The 16,563-nt window shown below is 42.3% G+C and overlaps 1 non-coding gene across 1 annotated transcript; it reads left to right on the forward strand.

The window, feature by feature from the left end:
• Positions 1–8,666: 8,666 nt before the first annotated feature.
• Positions 8,667–8,770, forward strand: LOC125932450 (U6 spliceosomal RNA). Its single transcript, XR_007460613.1, has one exon. It is a non-coding gene; the product is annotated as a U6 spliceosomal RNA (small nuclear RNA).
• Positions 8,771–16,563: the final 7,793 nt, after the last annotated feature.

A 16,563-nucleotide genomic window follows, 5' to 3' on the forward strand; every position in this document is an offset into this window, starting at 1 on the left:
ACAGAGAAACCCATGTTAAGAACCACAAGGACCATATAGAACATATGTTATGAATTCACATCTGCATCACTCCGTCTTCCAGGAATCAATAAGCCGCACAGGAGCCAAGAGTTTTGCCAGAGAGCCTCTTTATTTTTACTTTTTTTAAGTTTTATTTATTTATTTTGAGGGGGGGGAATGCATGCAAGTGGGGGAGGGGCAGAGAGAGAGGGAGAGACAGAAAATTCCAAGCAGGCTTCAACGCGGGGCTCGAACCCACGAACCACAAGATCGAGACCTGAGCCGAAATCAAGAGTTGGACGCTTAACCGCCTGAGCCACCCAGGCGCCCCAGTCTTTTTATTTTTAATTAATTGATTTAAGTTATCTCTGCACCCAACTTGGGGTGCAAACTCGTGACCCCAAGATCAAGAGTCATATGCTCTTCTGACTGAGCCAGCCAGGCGCTCCCTATTTGCTAATATCTTGTTAAGGATTTTTGCCACTGTATCCATGAGGGTTATTGGTATATAGTTTTCTTTATTGTGTGAGGTCTGTCTGGTTTTGATATCAGGTTAATAACAGTTCATAAAGTGAATTGGGAAATATAGTAAATCCTTGAACAACGTGGGTTTGAACTGTGTGGGTCCACTTACATGTGGATATTTTACAGTACAGTACTGTAAATGTATTTTCTCTTCCTTAAGATTTTCTTAATAATGGGGCCCCTGGGTGGCGCAGTCGGTTAAGCGTCCGACTTCAACTCAGGTCACGATCTCGCGGTCCGTGGGTTCGAGCCCCGCGTCGGGCTCTGGGCTGATGGCTCGGAGCCTGGAGCCTGTTTCCGATTCTGTGTCTCCCTCTCTCTCTGCCCCTCCCCCGTTCATGCTCTGTCTCTCTCTGTCCCAAAAATAAATAAAAAACGTTGAAAAAAAATTAAAAAAAAAATTACGTGTGTGGAAATTTTCATTGTATTCTTTTATTATCCTTTTGATGTCTACAGGGTCTATGGCACTATCCCCTGTTTGAGTCTGGCTGTTGCTAACGTGTGCCTTCTCTCTCTGTTTTCTTTGTCAGTGGTAGTAGAGGTTTGGTCATTGATCTTTTCAAGGAACCAATTCTTTGTTTCATTGTTTTTCTCTATTGTTCTTCTCTTTCTGATTTCTTTGATTTCTGTCTTTGTCATTATCGTTTTCTTCCTTCTGCTTACTTTGGGTTTATTTTGCTCTTGTTTTTCTAGGTTCTTGAGGTGGAAGCTGTGATTATTGATTTGACACTTCTCCTCTTTTCTAATGGGTGCATCAAGTACTATAAATTTTCCTCCTGATACTGCTTTAGCAGCACGCCTCAGATTTTGACATGTTGAATTTTCATTCTCAATTTAATGTATTCTTTTTATTTCCCTTGAGACTTTCTCTTTGACCGGTGGATTATTTACAAGTATGGGTTAAAAAAAAAAATTTTTTTACATTTATTTATTTTTGGGAGACAGGGAGAGACGGAGCACAAGTGGGGGAGAGGCAGAGAGAGAATGAGACACAGAATCTGAAGCAGGCTCCAGGCTTCAAACCTTCAGCACAGATCCGGACGCGGGGCTCAAACCCACAAACCGCGAGGTCATGACCCCAGCCAAAGTTGGACGCCCAACCGACTGAGCCCTCCAGGTGCCCCTAGAAGTATGTTTTTTAATTTCCAACTGCTGGAGATTTTCCTGTTACCTTCTTGTTTATTGATTTCTACTCTGATTGCATTGGGATCAGAGAACACAATTATTTTAAATTTTTCTGGATTTGTTTTGTGGTCCAGAATATGCTCTATCTTCGTGGATGTTTTGTGGGCACTTGAAAAGAATGCGTATTCAGCTGTTGTTAGGTAGAGTGTTCTAGAAATGTCTATTACATGTTGTTGGTTGATGTTGTTGAGTTCTACATCCTTGCTTATTTTCTGTCTGGTTTTTCTGTGAGTTGTTGAGAAGAAGTCTCCAGCTACAGTTGTGGCATTTATCTGTCTCTAGCTTTTGTTTCACATATTTTGTAGTTTTTTGTTTTCTGTATATAGATTCAGAATTGCTATGTCTTTTTAGCAAATTTTGACGTTTTTGTCATCATATAATATCCCTCTCTGTCACTGGTCATTTTCTTTACTCTGAAGTCTATTTTATGTGATATTAATAGAACCACTTCTGCATTCTTTTGCTTAATGTTTGCATAATAGATCTCTCTATATCCTTTTATTTTCACCCGGTTTTTTTTTTTTTTATCATTTCATTTGAAATGAGCTCCTTATAGACAGTATGTAGTTGGCCCTGGGTTTTTTTTAGTAATTTTCTTTTTTTTTTTTAAGTTTATTTGAATTTATTTTTTGACAGAGAAAGAGAGCACAAGCAGGGGAGGGGCAGAGAGAGAGGGAGATAGAGAATCCAAAGCAGGCTCCAGGCTCCAAGCTGTCAGCTCAGAGCCCGACGCGGGCCTTGAACTCATGAGCCATGAGATCACGACTTGAGCCAAAACCAAGAGTCAGATGCTTAACTGACTGAGCCACCCCGGTGCCCCAATAACTTTTTTTGTTAAGTTTTCTTGTTTTTGTTTTTGCTTTTTTAGTAATTGCTACACTCAACGTGTGGTTTGAACCCACAACCCTGAGACCAAGAGTCACATGCTCCACCAACTGAGCCAGCCAGGTGCCCCTAGATGGTTCTGTTTCTTTTTTTTTTTTTTGAGATTTTTTATAAATTTTTGGGACAGAGAGAGACAGAGCATGAACGGGGGAGGGGCAGAGAGAGAGGGAGACACAGAATCGGAAACAGGCTCCAGGCTCCGAGCCATCAGCCCAGAGCCTGACGCGGGGCCCGAACCCACGGACCGCGAGATCGTGACCTGGCTGAAGTCGGACGCTCAACCGACTGCGCCATCCAGGCGCCCCTAGACACGTTTTTAATGGAAGTATAATTGACATGGAGTGTTGTATTAATCTCAGGTGGACAACATAATGACTCAATGACTTTATACGTTACTCAGTGCGCGGCACGATAAGTGTGGTCACCATCGGTCACCAAAGAGTGCTATTACCATCTTATTGACCATATTCTCCATGCCTCAGTCTTTTTATTATTGTTTTGTCATCCCTTTTTATTGACGCGTAGTTAACATACAGTGTTATATTCGTTTCAGGTGCGCAATAAAATGATCCAACAATTCCATACACCGCTCAGTGCTCATCGCCATAAGTACACTGTCAGTCCCCATTATCTATTTCGCCTATCCCCCCACCTGCCGCCCCTCTGGCAACCCTCAGTTTGTTCTCTGTGTTTAAGAGTCTGGTTTTCTGTTTGTCTCCTTTTTCCTTTCTTTGCTTTGTTTCTCAAGTTCCACATATGCAGTAATCCCAACCCGAAATTTTATCCTGGGGAAATCGTTCAACAGAAGTTTGACTCTAGGTTCACAAAGATACATATTAACAATAATGGCCGGTGTTTATTAAGTGTTTACTGTGTGCCAGGCCCCATTTTTAAGCACTTTACAATGGCTCATTTAGTCCTTACATCAATTAAATGATACACTGTGGTGATACTTACGCTAAATTGAGCGGACTGACATATGGATGGCTTACACAGTTTGCCCAAAATTACAGCTAGTAAGTGGTGAGAGTTGGGATGTAAACCCGGGCAGTGTGGTTCTAGAACCCGCAATCTTATCCCTATACTGTATACTATAAAGGCATTACCCACAATAGAAACAAGGTGAAAATAACCCAGACCCTCCACAAGAGGAATGGTTCTATCTGTTATGGTTCTATCAGTTCTGGTGAGGTTCTTCGTCAACGAAACATTTCCAAACAATACAGCATGAGCTTAAGACTATTCACATTCTTGGCATCATGCCCTGAAATTCTGATTCAGTAGGTCTTTTTCACTCCATTCTCTAAATGAGGGTGTCCCCCTGGGTTGTGTTCTTAGCCATCTTCTTTCTGGATTTCTAGATGGTTCTGTTTCTTAATCCACTCTGCCAATCTGTCCCTTAATTGTTGTATTTAGAGCGTTACACTTAAAGTAATTATTGCTATATTAGAGCTTGAGCTTGCCATTTAATTTTTTTGCTTTCTGTTTGTTCTGTTTTTCATTTCCGACTTTCTTTTTACTGCTTTTCTGTGGGTTACATAGACCTTTTTTAGAAATCCATTTTAATTTATCTATGACGTTTTTGAGTATCTTTCTTTGCAAAGGTGCTTCAGTGGTTTCTCTAGGTATTACATTATACAGACACATGACTCATGACAAGCTACCGGTGTCATAAATTTACCAGCTTGACTCAAGTATAGAAATCTTCCCTCCCTTTATATTCCTTTTCCTTCCCCTATTTATAATATAATTGTCCTAAATGCCTCCTCTACGCACATCTGTTTTTCTCTGCATGATATTAGATTTATTCTTAAGCATTTAAAATTTTCTTACTATAATTTTATCACACACGTATCTCATACATTTTAATTTAAATTTTCTGATGGACAATATACAAAACGCGGGTGGTATTCACATATCGAAATTTATCTAGCAGCCTTGCTAACTTTTCTTTAAAATTCTTGTTTTTAGGGGCGCCTGGGTGGCTCAGTCGGTTAAGCATCCGACTTCGGCTCAGGTCATGATCTCACGGTTCGTGGGTTGGAGCCCGCATCGGCTCTGTGCTGACAGCTCAGAACCTGGAGCCTGTTGCGGATTCTGGGTCTCGCTCTCTCTCTGCCCATCCCCCACTCGCGCTCTGTCTCCCTCTGTCTCAAAAACAAATAAACATTAAAAAAAAAAAATTCTTGTTTTTATGTATTCTTTTTTCTCCACACATTTAGAACCACCTCAGAAAGTGTTCTAATCATGGCTTCAGCCATGAAACATAATTTAGAAAACTCAAAAGGAGAGACAAAGATCATTTTATTTACCCATATTTTTGTTCACTGTATTCTTCTTTCTTCCTTCTTGATGATTCAAGATTTCTTCTTTTGTCATATCCTTTCCGTTTAGAGCAATTCCATTAGCTGATCTTTATGGTTGGTCTGATGGCGACAAATTCTCTTAGTTTTTCCTCATCTGAGAAAGTCTTGATTTTCCTTTCATTCCTGAAGGATGTTCTCACTAGATCTAGGATTCCAGGTGGACAATTCCTTTTTTTCATCATTTAAAGAATTGTGCCAACTCCTTCTGGCTTTCATGACTTCTGATGTGAAATCTGCCATCATTCAAATTGTTTTTTCTCGCAAGATACCATTTTTTTTCTGGCTGCTTTCAAGATTTTTTTCTTTGTCTCTAGTTTTCAGAAGTTTAATTATGATGTGCTTTGGTATGGATTTCTTTGAGTATATCCTGTTTGAGATTTGCTTAGCTTCATGGATCTGTGGCTTTGTGTATCTTGCCATATTTGGGGAAATTTTGGTCATTATTTCTTTGAGTACTTTTTTGTCTTAAGTCACCTCTATGCCCAACATAGGGCTTGAACTCACGATCCCAAGATCATGAGTCACATGCTCCTGACTGAGCCAGCTAGGCGCCCCTCTTTGAGTGCTTTTTAAGCTCTACCCTCTTTCTCCTCTCCTTCGGAGACTCCAACAACACAATGTTAGATCTTTTGTTATAATCCCTTAGGTCCCTGAGTCTCTGTTCATTTTTTAAAATCTCTTTTGCTCCGATTGGGTCATTTTTATTGTATCATCTTCTAATTTATTGATTCTTCCCTCTGTCACCTCCATTCTGATGTTGAGCTCATCCACTAAGTTCTATGTCCCAATGATTGTAGTCTTCAATCTTAAAATGCCCCTTTTGTACTTCTTTATATTCTCAAATTCTCATTTGTTTCTATTCTCTATGTTCTATTTCGTTTGTTTCAAGTGTGTTCATAACTGCTGTTGAAGCATTTTTATCACAGCAGCTTTAAAATATTTGTCAGACAGGGGTGCCTGTGTAGCTCAGTTGGTTAAACATCTGACTCTTGATCTCGGCTCAGGTCATGATCTCACGGTCATGAGATCAAGCCCAAGTCAGGCTCGGTGCTGGGTATGAAGCCTGCTTAAGATTCTCTCTCTCTCCCTCTGCCCCTCCCCCGTTTCTGCTCTCATTCTCTCTCTCTCTCTCTCTCTCAAAAAAAGAAAATTGTCAGAGAACTCTAACATTTCTGCCATCTCAGTGTTGGCAACTCTTATAGGTTGAATTGTATCCCTGAAACACAAAGCTGTGTGTTGATGTCCTCGCTACCAATTACCTGTAAATGTGTCCTTATTTGGAAATAGGGTCTTTGCAGATGTAATTAGGTTACGATGAGGTCATTAGGGTGGGTAATAATGAAATATGATTGGTATTCTTATAAAAGGAGGTAATTTGGGGGGCACCTGGGTGGCTCAGTCGGTTGAGCGTCCTACTTTGGCTCAGGTCATGATCTCACGGTTCGTGAGTTCAAGCCCCACATCGGCTTGCTTCTCTCAGTGCAGAGCCTCGCTTTGGATCCTCTGTCTCCGTCTCTCTCTGCCCCTACCCAACTGGCACTCTCTCAAAAATAAATAAACATTTGGCGCGCCTGAGTGGCTCAATCAGTTGAGCATCTGACTTCAGCTCAGGTCATGATCTAATGGTTTGTGGGTTTGAGCCCTGGGTCGGGCTCTGTGGGGACAGCTCGGAGCCTGGAGCCTGCTTTGGATTCTGTGACTCCTTCTCTCTCTGCCCCTCCCCCACTCATGCTCTGCCTCTGTCTCTCTCTCTCTCTCAAACATAAATAAAAACATTTAAAAAACATTTTTAATAATTAATTCTGGGGGCGCCTGGGTGGTTCAATTGGTTAAGCGTCCAACTTCAGCTTGAGTCATGATCTCACAATTCATGAGTTCGAGCCCCACATTGGGTGCCATGCTGACAGTGTGGGCCTGCTTGGGATTCTCTCTCTCCCATTCTCTCTCTGCTTCTCCCCTGTGCACGCACGTGCTCTCTCTCTCTCTCAATATAAATAAATAAATTTTAAAATATATATATATATCCCCCAAATAATAAATAAATAAATAAATAAATAAATAAATAAAATAATGAATTCTGGGGTGCCCAGGTGGCTCAGTAGGTTAAGCGTCTGACTCTTGATTTCGGCTCAGGTCGTGATCTCCCGGTTTGTGAGTTTGAGCCCCACATCAGGCTCTGTGCTGACAGCACTGAGCCTATTTGGAATTCTCTCTCTCTCCCTCTCTCTCTCTGCCCCTCCCTCGCTCACACGCTCTCTGCCTGCCAAAACAAACAAATAAACTTTAAAAAATAAGAAAAGATAAAATAATTCAAACAATATAGGCCAAAGGTGGAAAATACTTCCCCACTGTCAGTCTCATTCAGAATCAAGAAAATGGGCCTGAGGACTTAAGGATGGATCGCTAAGGAAATACGAGCCTCGGCTTTACTATCCCTTACTCAGCTGGGAAACCCCAAATACACGTGTAAAAGAGCGTTTTTGTGCTGCTTAGGTTTGTTCTCGTTCATCGGGTTTCTTTTTTCCAAATCAAGCTCCCCAGAATATCTTCCTCAGAGTCACCTTGAGATGCTTAATAAAAAAATGCATTCAGACCTGCTGAATCCGAGCCCAGGATTGGAGACTTGGAACCTATATTTTAACCAGCATCCCTTGTCCCCAAGAGAGCCTGATGTACCCTCATATTTGAGAACCACTGATCTGAGCCAGCGATAAAATTGCAGAAACAGACCAGGCCGAGGATGAAGCCTTCTAATAGGCCTGGAGACTATCCTTTGGGAACTATTAATCATTAATCAGGGCCCCCTGGGCAGACTGGATTAACCAGTTCCTAATCCCCCCTCCTCGTCTTCGAGACCAGTCGCTATTGTGTCGCTCTCACAAATAACATCTTGAAAGTCCTCAACTAACATTTTGCCAGATTTCACTTGCTCCCTACTGCCGCTGCCCAGACCTAGCATTCTAGGAAACCAATCAAAGGTAACGAAACTAGTCTGACAGGGTTTGTTCTTAGGGAACTCGTACTGGGTCCAGTGAACAGAAACCATGCTTCAGACATAATCCATTTTGGGGTGCCTGGGTGGCTCAGTCGGTTAAGCGTCCGACTTCAGCTCAGGTCACGATCTCGAGGTCCGTGAGTTCGAGCCCCGCGTCGGGCTCTGGGCTGATGGCTCAGAGCCTGGAGCCTGCTTCCGATTCTGGGTCTCCCTCTCTCTCTCTGCCCCTCCCCCGTTCATGCTCTGTCTCTCTCTGTCCCAAAAATAAATAAACGTTAAAAAAAAAATTAAAAAAAAACAAAACAAAACAAACAACATAATCCATTTTAGATTGTCTCCTGGAATCAACATCAAGTTTACTGATCTGTCCACGGCCGCTTCTTTCCGGTTTTGAAAACCCACGATCACATTTGCCTGTCTTCAGGCTTCTGGCACCTCTCCTACTCTCCACACTGATGAAAACAAAAGTATCCCCAAGAGTGGTCTCAAGGTCTCATTTGCAGGCACTCCCAGGGCTCTGAGAGAGGTAATTTGTCCAGACCAGAGACTTGAACCTGGTTACAACAATGAAATACTCTGCAAGACCATTCGAACCGCTTTTTCCACCCTGGGCTTTTCTTTCCTTAGCGCCGCAGCATCACCTGGGATCTTGTTAGAAATGCACGTTCCTGGGCCCCACCCAGACCGACCAAATCAGAATTTCCATTTTAAGTGACCGCGTTGGCAAAACGCTGAAGTTGGGATCGATGCAGAGAAGATTAGCATGGCCCAGTGCAAGGCTGACACGCAAATTCATGGAGCAGTCCATTTTTTTTTTTTTTTTAAAGAATCTCCAGGGGCGCCTGGGTGGCTCAGTTGGTTAAGCGTCCGCCTTTGGCTCAGGTCATGATCTCATGGTCTGTGGGTTCGAGCCCTGCATCGGGCTCTGTGCTGACAGCTCAGAGCCTGGAGCCTGCCTCGGATTCTGTCTCCCTCTCTTTCTGCCCCTCCCCATTCATAATCTGTTTCTCTCTCTCTCTCTCTCTCCTTCAGAAATAAATAAACATTAAAAAAAAAAAGGAAAGGAAAGCACTGGGCTAGACTTTGAGTATGAAAATTTCTCCTTGAAAGAAAATACAGGTGTAAAGTGAGAGCCGGGGGGGTGGGGAGCTCTGGTCTGTCTTTATCATCCATCACTATGTCTTTGTCAAGTGCATGCTTTCCTCCATTGTCTTCTAGCCCTTAACTTATGAAAAGCTCTTTCTGTTGCCCTTACTATGTGGTGTTAAGTCTTGTGAACGCCGTTGTTACAGGTCTATACCAGCCTCCCGCATGTGTCATTGGCCTTGCGTGCTCCTTTCCAAATCTAACCTGCTAAGAACTGACGGTAAGGGATGTTTCCTCATCGAGAAGCTGCAAGGCACAGGGGCGCCTGGGTGGCTCCGTCAGTTGCGGGTCCAACTCTTGATTTCAGCTCAGGTCGTGATCTCACGGTTAGTTCATGAGATCGAGCCCCACATCAGGCTCTGTGCTGACAGTGCAGAGCCTGCTTGGGATTCTCTCTCTGCCCCCCCCCCCACCCCTACCCTGTTTGCGTGCTTCCTCTCTCTCTCTCTCAAAATAAATAAATACTTAAAAAAAAAAAGAAGCCACAAGGCACAATAATTCTCTGTGTACAAAAATCCGTTGGAGCCCAGACAACACACAAGCCAAAAGGAGTTGCTATGTTTCTCTTTCTGCATAAGCCCTCAAGCAACCTTTAGACTATCAAGTGTCCTGAAAACTGGCCCCTGGAGGATCTTATTTATTCCAGAACAGGAGACTATGCCACCTGCTACTCTCGGCAAGTCACCTACGGTTCTTAGTTAAGTATCTGTGCAAGAGTAAGACCCCACATCGCTCTCCAGCGCCCCACCCCATACCATTTACTTCTGGGAGCCCCGCCCTCCTTGCCCATACTCTTCCAGCGTCCGACTGGTCCATATCTTCTGCTTGCAAAGCTCCTTACAAAAATCTGATTGCTTACTGTCCGTAATGAAATACCAACGTCCATGCTAACTGTGCCTTCTGTAGCGCCTCCGGGATTAGAAGGGTATCTTCCCCAGTTCGTGCCGCACGCACTCTGTCACCTGGGTTTTGCGCTAGGCCTGCTTTTGTTCGGTCTCTCAAAGCCTCCGTGGGCGGGCCCAGCAGCACATGGTTTCTCATTTGCTTGACCACCGAAGCTACAGGTCTGGAAAAGGAATCGACCCCATAGTCCCCCCTTACGGCTTCTCTTCTCTTCTTCTAGCCCTTCTCGCCACCAAGAGCTCTTTCCGTCTCTCACGGTGACGGAGCAAATAAGCCCACAAAAAGGGATCGATGCAAATAGACACTGATGTGTGCTTGGGGGAGAGAAAGGAGGAAGAGAAATTGTACACTTTCGGAGTGACAGGCCTCCCGTTAAGTCATGCAAAAGCGCCCAGTTATCGCTGCAATTGGTTAATCGCCCCACATTTAGGGAATTTCCCAGAGAGCTTTCTTTCTTTCTTCCTTTCTTTCTTTTAAGTTTAGTTTTTTGAGAGAGCTCAAGCGGGGGAGGGGCAGAGAGAGGGGGACAGAGGATCCGAAGCAGGATCTGCGCTGCCAGCAGCGAGGTCGGATCCCACATCAGATGTGGGACTCGAACTCGCGAACCGCGAGATCACGACCTGAGCCGAAGTCGGACACTCAGCCGACTGTGCCACACAGGTGCCCCCCAGATAGCTTTCTAATGATTGATTTCTAATTTAACTCTTTTATGGTTGGTGACACTTCTTCACGGCCCAGCATAAGGTTTCTCACGGTGAACGCTCCACACTTGAAAGCGATGTGTGTTTTGCTATTGCGGGGGGCGAGACCTATCAATATCCATTAGGACAAGTTAATTGATGGCGTCTTAATGATTGTCTACGTGTTCTACTGATTACTCAGAAAGGAGTATTAAAGTCTCCAAGTATAATTGTGGATTTCTCTCTTTCTCCTCTAAATTCTACCAGTTTTTACTTCACATATTTTGCAGCTCCGTTTTTAGGCACGTACACATTTAGAATCGTGCCTTCTTATGCATTGACCCTTTCATCATTACAAAATATCCCTCTATATCTCTGGCAATACTCCTTGCATTAAATTCACTTTATCTGACGTTAATATATATGATATATATAATAATATATATAATTATCTCCTATATTTTATATATATATACGCATGTGTATGGTATATATATCTAAAATAATATAGGGGCGCCTGGGTGGCTCAGTCGGTTAAGCATCCGACTTTGGCTCAGATCACGATCTCACGGTCCATGGGTTCGAGCCCCGCATCGGGCTCTGTCCTGACAGCTCGGAGCCTGGAGCCTGCTTTGGATTCTGTGTCTATCTTTCTCTCTGCCCCTCCCCTGCTTGCACTCTCTCTCTCTCTCTCTCTCTCAAAAAATAAACATTAAAAAATTTTTTTTTCAAAAAAAAAAAGAGTATGTCTGTATAAGTGCAAGGCCAGGAACATTTAGGAGATACTATTGCAGTATTTACCTAGGACCCACCTAGGACCATCCCCTCAAGATAGGACCATCAAAATAAGCAAATAACAGTAACGAGAGCTATCCTTTATTGAGTGTGGACTGTAGGCCAGGCAGTGTTGGAAGGGTTTTACAGACAAAACGTCATAGAATCCTCGCCCCAACTCTATGATGTAGGGGCCATTACTGTCGATGAAGAAACAGCCACAGAGCGGTTAATGAATGTATTCCATGACATGAAGTTATAGTAGAATTTACATCCAGGTTCTTCTGACTTTGCTGCCCTAAATTTTTTTACTTTTTATTCTGAAAATTTTCAAATGCATACAAAAGTATGCAATAAATATTTCAGCGTATTCTCTCATGGGACGCTCTTTAAAAGCATAACCACGGGGCGCCTGGGTGGCTCAGTCGGTTAAGCGTCCCACTTCGGCTCAGGTCATAATCTCGCGATCAGTGAGTTCAAGCCCCACGTCGGACTCTGTGCTGACAGCTCGGAGCCTGGAGCCTGTTTCAGATTCTGTGTCTCCCTCTCTCTGACCCTCCCCCGTTCATGCTCTGTCTCTCTCTGTCTCAAAAATAAATAAACGTTAAAAAATAAAATAAAATAAATAAATAAAAGCATAACCACAATATTGTTATCACACCAAAAAATACTAACAGTGATCCCTCAACATCATCGAAGAGTCAGTCAGTATTTAAATATCCCTGATAGTTGCATAAATGTTTACAGATTTTTTTGTTGTTCACATCAGTATCCCCATATTGCAATCAATTGCTGTATCTTTTGAGTCTCTTTTAATCGCTAGGCCCCTCTGGCATCTCTTTGTTTTTCCCTTTGGAATTTATTAATGCGGATGTGAGCTAGTTTTCCTGTAAAGTCTCCCACTGTCCATGGATTTTGGTGATTATATCCCGATAGTGTTTTTCAAGTAAACTGTTAGATCTAGAGACTTGTGAAAACCCGGGTTTGATTTCTCGGCAAGACAGTTTCATAGGTGATGCTGTGTTCTTTCATCAGAAGTGCGTAATATCTGACCGTCTCTCTACCGGCGATGTCCACAGACACGAGCGAATCATTGCCCAGATCCGTTGTTTCATTAGAGACTGCCAATGGTGATAGTCTGTCATTCCTTCTTCACTCATTAGCTGGAGTACCTCTATAAAGAAAAACTTCCCAGTATCAAGTTTTTGGTTACGCTGAGATAAAATCTGTATAGAAAATACTACAGTCGCTCCCTTGCTGGTAGACATCTCCATATACATAGACCTCAAGCTTGGGTTCCCCATGGTTACAATCACAACTTCAGCTTTTCTTTCCAAAGCGTGCGTTCCATGCTAGTGTGTCTGGGGCCAGCCTTGACTACAGGGAAATTGGGAGAAAAGTTGAAAAATATATAAAGTATTGGGGCACCTGGGTGGCTCAGTTGGTTAAGCATCCGACTCTTGATTTCAGCTCGGGTCATGATCTCATTGAGGCGGGCTCTGTGCTGACAGTGTGGTTCCTGCTTGGGATTCTCTCTCTCTCTCCCCCCTGCCTCTGCCCCTCTTTCTCTCTCTCTCTCTCTCTCTCAAAATAAATAAATAAACGTTAAAAATAAAATGAAATCTTTAAAATATATATAACTTTAAAATATATATATATATTATATAAATCTTTAAAATATATATATAAAGTATCAATCCAGGCAAGGCAACATCTATTTATATGGAGGTCCAGAAAGAAGGAAAAAAAACAAGAGAGGGGAAGAAGTAATTTTAAAAAAAGAAGAAAATTGTGAAAAAACTGACAGCTTTCCTCCTAAGCTCAGGAACACGACAGGGATGTCCACTCTCGCCACTCTTATTCAACATAGTGTTGGAAGTCTTAGCCTCAGCAGACAACACAAAGAAATAAAAGGCATCCAAATCATCAAGGAGGAAGTCAAACTTTCACTCTTCCCAGAAGACATGACACTCTATATGGAAAACCCAAAAGATTCCACCAAAAACCTGGTAGAACTGATTCATGAATTCAGCAAAGTCACAGGATATAAAATCAAGGCAGAGAAATCAGTTGCATTCCTATACACCAACAATGAAGCAACAGAAAGAGAAATCAAGGAATCAGTCCCATTTATAATTGCACCAAAAAACATAAAATACCCAGGAATAAACCTAACCAAAGAGGTGAAAAATCTATGCACTGAAAACTGTAGAAAGCTCATGAAAGAAATTGAGGAAAACACCCAAAAATGGAAAATATTCCATGCTCCTGGATAGGAAGAACAAATATTGTTGCAATGTCAATACTGCCCAAAGCAATCTACATATTCAATGCGATCCCTATCAAAATAACACCAGCATTCTACACAGAGCTAGAACAAATAATCCTAAATTTGTATGGAACCAGAAAAGACCCCGAGTAGCCAAAACAATCTTGAAAAAGAAAACCAAAGTGGGAGGCATCACAATCCCAGACTTCAAACTATACTACAAAGCTGTAATCATCAAGACAGTATGGTACTGGCACAAGAACAGACACTCAGATCAATGGAACAGAATAGAGAACCCAGAAATGGACCCACAAACGTATGGCCAACTAATCTTTGAAAAAGCAGGAAAGAATATCCAATGGAATAAAGACAGTCTCTTCAGCAAATGGTGTTGGGAAAACTGGATAGCGACGTGCAGAAGAATGAACCTGGACCACTTTCTTACTCCAGACACAAAAATAAACTCAAAATGGATGAAAGACCTCAATGTAAGACAGGAAGCCATCCAAATCCTCGAGGAGAAAGCAGGCAAAAACCTCTTTGATCTTGGTCGCAGCAACTTCTTACTCAACACGTCTCCAGAGGCAAGGGAAAGAAAAGCAAAAATGAACTATTGGGACCTCATCAAAATAAAAATCTTCTGCACAGCGAAGGAAACAATCAGCAAAACTAAAAGGCAACCGACGGAATGGGAGAAGATATTTGCAAATGACATATCAGATAAAGGGTTAGTATCCAAAATCTATAAGGAACTTATCCAACTCAACACCCAAAAAACAAATAATCCAGTGAAGACATGGGCAAAAGACATGAATAGACATTTTTTCAAAGAAGACATCCAAAAGGCTAACAAACACATGAAAAAATGCTCCATGTCACTCATCATCAGGGAATTATAAATCAAAACCACAATGAGATACCACCTCACACCTGTCAGAATGGCTAAAAGTAACAACTCAGGCAACAACAGGTGTTGGCGAGGATGCGGAGAAAGAGGGATGCTGTTGCATTGCTTGTGGGAATGCAAACTAGTGCAGCCACTCTGGAGAACAGTATGGAGGTTCCTCAAAAAATTAAAAATAGACCTACCCTAGACCCAGCAATTGCACTACTAGGCATTTATCCACGGGATACAGGTGTGCTGTTTCAAAGGGGCACATGCACCCCAATGTTTATAGCAGCACTATCGACAATAGCCAAAGTATGGAAAGAGCTCAAATGTCTGTCAATGGATGAATGGATAAAGAATATGTGGTCTATATGTGTGTACACACACACACACACACGCAATGGAGTATCACTCAGCAACCAAAAAGAATGAACTCTTGCCATTTGCAACAACATGGATGGAACTGGAGTGTATTATGCTAAGCAAAATAAGTCAGTCAGAGAAAGACAAATATCATATGACTTCACTCATAGGAGGACTTTAAGAGACAAAAGAGATACGGAGCCTGGAGCCTGTTTCCGATTCTGTGTCTCCCTCTCTCTCTGCCCCTCCCCCGATCATGCTCTGTCTCTCTCTGTCCCAAAAATAAATTAAAAAAAAAAAGTTGAAAAAAAAAAATTTAAGGGGCGCCTGGGTGGCGCAGTCGGTTAAGCGTCCGACTTCAGCCAGGTCACGATCTTGCGGTCCGTGAGTTCGAGCCCCGCGTCAGGCTCTGGGCTGATGGCTCGGAGCCTGGAGCCTGTTTCCGATTCTGTGTCTCCCTCTCTCTCTCTGCCCCTCCCCCGTTCATGCTCTGTCTCTCTCTGTCCCCCCCAAAAAAAAAAAAAAACGTTGAAAAAAAAAAGAGACAAAAGAGATGAACATAAGGGAAGGGAAGCAAAAACAATATGAAAACAGGGATGTGGACAAAACACAAGAGACCCCTAAATACAGAGAACAAACTGAGGGTTGCTGGAGGGGTCATGGGTGGGGGGATGGGCTAAATGGGCAAGAGGTATTAAGGAGGACACTCGTTGGGATGCGCACTGGGTATGATATGTAGGGGATGAATCACTGGATTCTACTCCTGAAATCATTATTGCACGATATGCTAACTGACTTGGATGTAAATTTAAAAGTAAATTTTAAAAAAAAGAAGAAACTTTTTCATAACTAGAAGCAAGATTTTAGTTTGAAAAGACCACTGAGTGGCAAGTAGAATGAAAGAAAAGAAGATTGGCCTCTAATAATACATTCTTGTGAAATCTTAAGATATTGACCATAAAGGGAAGATCCTTAAAGCTTCTAGAAGGGAAAAAAAAAAGCCTATCTACAAAGAAATAAGAATCCTCATCGGCAACACTTCGATGCAAAAAACAAAAACAAAAACCCCACGAGAATAATATCAGTAAAGATTGAGGGAAAATTACTTTGAACCTACAATTCTATATTTGTTAAATAGAAGAACAAAAAGAAACATTTTTAGACATGAGATAATTCAGAAATTTTACCTCCCGGTTGTCTTCTCTGAAAAAATTAACTAGAGGATATACTCCAACCATCAAAAAAAGAGGTCCAAGAAAAAGGAAGTCATGGGATCCAAGAAGCAGAGACACTAACCCAGGAACACGATGAAAAAAAACTCCTAAGATAGCAGCCATTGAGGGAGGCTTTGAGTCAGTACATATCTGTGCATTTGACAAGCCATCTAATCAAACAACGGGAAGATAGCAGCAATATGGTGACAGAGAACCAGATATCTTTGGGCAACAACAACACGAGAAGGATAATCAGTAACTCGAAGGAAAACGAACTTCTTCAAAAAGTCACCATCCACATATAAAACAATCTAGAATGTGGCATGACTAACAATTGATATTGGGAGTAATTTACTTTCGGAGAAGCTC

The sequence above is a fragment of the Panthera uncia genome, chromosome X, assembly GCF_023721935.1.
Source record: "Panthera uncia isolate 11264 chromosome X, Puncia_PCG_1.0, whole genome shotgun sequence".
Taxonomy (NCBI): Eukaryota; Metazoa; Chordata; class Mammalia; order Carnivora; family Felidae; genus Panthera; species Panthera uncia.